The 4,737-nt window shown below is 51.5% G+C and overlaps 2 non-coding genes and 1 pseudogene across 2 annotated transcripts in view; all 3 read left to right on the top strand.

Moving 5' to 3' along the window:
- On the top strand, positions 1–1,587 carry LOC149254541 (18S ribosomal RNA; annotated as a pseudogene).
- A 2,646-nt stretch (positions 1,588–4,233) lies between these two features.
- On the top strand, positions 4,234–4,387 carry LOC149254540 (5.8S ribosomal RNA). Its single transcript, XR_016267761.1, has one exon. It is a non-coding gene; the product is annotated as a 5.8S ribosomal RNA (ribosomal RNA).
- Positions 4,388–4,634: 247 nt separating this feature from the next.
- The window catches only part of LOC149254539 (25S ribosomal RNA), a 3,416-nt gene continuing 3,313 nt past the window's right edge, over positions 4,635–4,737 (top strand). The window contains exon 1 of the ribosomal RNA XR_016267718.1: positions 4,635–4,737. This exon is cut by the window's right edge and continues 3,313 nt beyond it. This is a non-coding gene — a ribosomal RNA (25S ribosomal RNA).

The following is a 4,737-nucleotide window of genomic DNA, read 5'->3' as shown; positions in this document are numbered from 1 at the left end:
TACCTGGTTGATCCTGCCAGTAGTCATATGCTTGTCTCAAAGATTAAGCCATGCATGTCTAAGTATGAACTAATTCAGACTATGAAACTGCAGATGGCTCATTAAATCAGTTATAGTTTTTTTGATGGTACCATACTACTCGGATAACCGTAGTAATTCTAGAGCTAATACGTGTACCAAGTCCCGACTCTTTGGAAGGGATGCATTTTTTAGATAAAAGGCCGGCGCGAGCTTGCCCGCTTCTCCGGTGAATCATGATAACTCGACGGATTTCACAACCCTTGTGCTGGCGATGCTTCATTCAAATTTCTGCCCTATCAACTTTCGATGGTAGGATAGAGGCCAACAGTCGCGGTAATTCTAGCTCCAATAGCGTATATTTAAGTTGTTGCAGTTAAAAAGCTCGTAGTTGGATCTTGGGTCATAAGGGTCGGTCCGCCTACTCGGTGTGCACCTGCCCTTCCGTCCCTTTTGTCAGCGGCGTGCTCCTGGCCTTAATTGGCTGGGTCGCGGTTCCGGCGCTGTTACTTTGAAAAAATTAGAGTTCTCAAAGCAAGCTTATGCTTTGAATACATTAGCATGGAATAACGTGATAGGAGTCTGGTCCTATTGTGTTGGCCTTCGGGACCGGAGTAATGATTAATAGGGACTGTCAGGGGCATTCGTATTTCATTGTCAGAGGTGAAATTCTTGGATTTATGAAAGACGGACCACTGAGAAATCATTTGCCAAGGATGTTTTCATTAATCAAGAACGAAAGTTGGGGGCTCGAAGACGATCAGATACCGTCCTAGTCTCAACCATAAACGATGTCGACCAGGGATCGGCGGATGTTGCTCTAAGGACTCCGCCAGCACCTTCTGAGAAATCAGAGTGTTTGGGTTCCGGGGGGAGTATGGTCGCAAGGCTGAAACTTAAAGGAATTGACGGAAGGGCACCACCAGGAGTGGAGCCTGCGGCTTAATTTGACTCAACACGGGGAAACTTACCAGGTCTAGACATAGTAAGGATTGACAGATTGAGAGCTCTTTCTTGATTCTATGGGTGGTGGTGCATGGTCGTTCTTAGTTGGTGGAGCGTTTTGTCTGGTTAATTCCGATAACGAACGAGACCTTAGCCTGCTAACTAGCTACGCGGAGGTTCTCCTTCGCGGCCAACTTCTTAGAGGGACTATGGCCGTTTAGGCCATGGAAGTTTGAGGCAATAACAGGTCTGTGATGCCCTTAGATGTTATGGGCCGCACGCGCGCTACACTGATGCAGCCAACGAGTTTTTATTCCTGGTTCGAGAGGATCGGGAAATCTTCTCAAATTGCATCGTGATGGGGATAGACCATTGCAATTATTGGTCTTCAACGAGGAATTCCTAGTAAGCGCGTGTCATCAACTCGTGTTGACTACGTCCCTGCCCTTTGTACACACCGCCCGTCGCTCCTACCGATTGAATGATCCGGTGAAGTGTTTGGATTGCGTCGACGATGGCAGTTCGCCGTCGTCGACGTCGTGAGAAGTTCATTGAACCTTATCATTTAGAGGAAGGAGAAGTCGTAACAAGGTTACCGTAGGTGAACCTGCGGTAGGATCATTGATAGCAGGGGTTTTCTTTTTTGGTTCAGGTTGGTTGGGTGTCGATTGCAATGTGGGACTTTGTGGTGCATCTCTAGGGGAGCGGGTTTGGTGTTTGGCGGGAACATCGTTGGTTACTTGTCTCGAGGTAATGCTTGTTTTTTCATGTGTGCTTGCAAGCCATGCTTGTGCTTGTCCCACCCATCCTTTGTTTTTCTCCCCCCCCAATGTGTTTCTGCAGGGGGTTCGGAAACCTGTTTCTTGGGAGCCCTTCCGACGATCTGTTCGGTCGGGTGTGGTTGCTGCAGAGTTGAGGTGCTTGGTAAAAATGATGGATAAATTCGAACTCATTCATAGCGGTAGTGCTCTGTCTTTTGTTCGTTGGAAGGCATGGGCCAAGGGTGCGGGCTTCCATGGTTGGTTCTCTCGAAAAGGCGGTGGCGGTTGATGTGTTGCTTGGGTGAGCTTTTTCACTGGTGGTTGGGTCGAGGGAGTGGTTGCATGTGCGCCTGGTAGCTCAAACCTTCCGTGAGGCAAGATTGTCGGGGTGCGGTCAAGTATGGGATGGATGAAGAGCGGATCAACCCGTTGGGCTGGCCACCCTAGTCCCTCCCGACCGTTCCTCGACATGCCCTCGCGGAAGGGTTGGGTGTCCAGGTAATGAAAAACCCATCCCTCGGTCTGAGCTCCATCGAGATCGCAATTTTCCCCGCCGACGGGCATGAGGGTGGCAATCTTATCTCATGCCTTTGCCGTCGAGGGAATTCCTCGTCCTCTCGTGAGCCACTCCCCTTCTGAGGGAAAAAGAAGTAGCGGGTTGTGTCTTTGTTCCTCCCTTTGGATTGTGGGTTTTTTGTGGGACTCGCGTCATTTCTTCGTTTCGTGGTGTGCGCTTTGCGAACGTCCCTCTCTCTAGTGGCCTTGCACCGTCGATGTATTTGTGGCTCGCGGCTTTCTCCAGCGTTGAGTGTCGGCCCGTGACAACTCCTCTTTGGAGTTTGATTCTTTGACCCCCGTTGACTCTCTCGCTGGAAAGGTTGTCGGGTGTTTTGTACACGGAGGGGTGCAATAGCGGGGTGGGTTTGTGTTATGGGCAGCAGTCTATTTGTCGTTTGAAGCCTTGTGTCGCTGGGTTGGGGGGTTGTTTGCCTCTCAGTGACGTGCTCCAGACACTGGTCTCATCGTGGCCCTCGTCTTTTCTATTGGTCAATTTTTGGGTTGTGATTTATTTGCTTGGTTGTTTGCTATGTTGTAGAGCTGGAAAGGGTGTTGTGATGAATGCATGTGGGAGGGTGTGAAGAGGTGGGACGCTTTTTTGATTGGGTGCCTTGTTTGATTTCTTTTTGGTTAGCGGACATCTTGCTCGGCGTGTTGTTGAGCTTCTCTCTTTTCTTGGGATCTTTGTTTCTTTGGTGTTGTTTTCTTCCCTTCTTCCTTTTGCCCCTAGCCTTATGGAGGAGAGGTGGGATTGTTGTGGATTGGTGTTCGGGAAGGACGAAAAGCAGTATGAGTTCCCAGGGTGGCCACCCTAGTCCTTCTCGATCGCCGTCCCCTGCAGTTCCCCCCTTTTTCTGAAGGCGCGAGGTTTGGGAAGCTTGTTCTCTGTTTGAGCCTCCCCTTGTGAGCCGGTAGCCACGTTTGATATCTCTTGCTTTCCTGTTGTTTTCTTCCCTTCTTGCTTTTGGCCCCTTAGCTTTACGGAGAAAAGGTGGGATTGTTGTGGATTGGTGTTCAGGAAGGACGAAAAGCAGTGCGAGTTCCGAGGGTGGCCACCCTAGTCCTTCTCGATCGCCGTCCCCTGCAGTTCCCCCCCTTTTTGCGAAGGCACGGGGGTGGGGAAGCTTGTTCCCTGTTTGAGCCTCCCCCTGTGAGCCGGTGGACGCGTTTGATATCTCTCTTTCTTTCGTGTTGTTTTCTTCCCTTCTTTCGGCCCCTAGCTTTACGGAGAAAAGGTGGGATTGTTGTGGATTGGTGTTCGGGAAGGACGAAAAGCAGTGAGAGTTCCCAGGGTGGCCACCCTAGTCCTTCTCGATCGTCGTCCCCTGCAGTTCCCCCCTTTTTTTGAAGGCACGGGGTTGGGGAAGCTTGTTCTCTGTTTGAAGCCTCCTCCCCTTGTGAGCCGGTAGCCACGGTTGATATATTCCTTTCTCTCTTGTTGTTCTCTTCCCTTCTTCCTCGTGGCCCCTAGCTTTACGGAGAAAAGGTGGGATTGTTGTGGATTGGTGTTCTGGAAGGACGAAACGCAGTGCGAGCTCCCGGGGTGGCCACCCTCGTCCTTCTCGATCGTCGTCCCCTTCAATTCCCCCCTTTTGCCGAAGGCACGGGGCTTGGGAGGCTTGTGCTTTGTTTTCTACCCTGTTCTCTTCCTTTCGGTCCCTAGCTCTACGGAGAAAAGGGGGAATTGTTGTGGGCTGGTGTTGGGGAAGGGCTAAAAGCAGCGCGAGCTCCCGGGGTGGCCACCCTAGTCCTTCTCGATCATTGTCCCACGCATTTCCCCCCTTTTTGCGAGGGCGTGGGGCTGGGGGGAGATTGTCCTCTGTTCGAGCCTCCCCCCGTGAGGGGGTTAGACACCTTTGTTTCTCTTTCTCTCATGCATTTTTCCTCCTTTTGCCCCTTGGCCTTACATTTGTTGTGGGGGGTTGCCCCTATTCAGTTTTGTGGCCGATTCGACTCTCGGCAACGGATATCTCGGCTCTTGTTACGATGAAGAACGTAGCGAAATGCGATACTTAGTGTGAATTGCAGAATCCCGTGAATCATCGAGTTTTTGAACGCAATTTGCGCCCGAGGCCTCGGTCGAGGGCACGTCTGTCTGGGCGTCGCATCCCATTCAAACGCGCTCCCTGCAATATGCTAGGGAGCAGCGGAGCTGGTCGTCCGTGCCCCTTGCGGTGCGTTCGGCTGAAATACCTCAAGCGATGTTTCGTGGCGTGCGTCGGCGAGCGGTGATCTTGTCCCCTTGGATGGGCAGTCGGCGTTAGCCGATGCGGGCTTTGTGTGGCATCGCTTGAACTTGCTTTGCTCTCTCTTGTCCTCCCATGGGGTAGGGCGGATTTAGCTCCAACTTTGCGACCTCAGCTCAGGCGAGAACACCCGCTGAGTTTAAGCATATAATTAAACGGAGGAAAAGAAACTTACAAGGATTCCCCTAGTAGCGGCGAGCGAACCGGGA

This window comes from Pinus tabuliformis, chromosome 7 (genome assembly GCF_031772625.1).
Source record: "Pinus tabuliformis cultivar Carrire ecotype Pingquan chromosome 7, CPIR1, whole genome shotgun sequence".
In the NCBI taxonomy this organism is placed as follows: Eukaryota; Viridiplantae; Streptophyta; class Pinopsida; order Pinales; family Pinaceae; genus Pinus; species Pinus tabuliformis.
The sequence above is the reverse complement of the archived record's forward strand: the minus strand, read 5'-3'. Positions and strand labels throughout refer to the sequence as shown.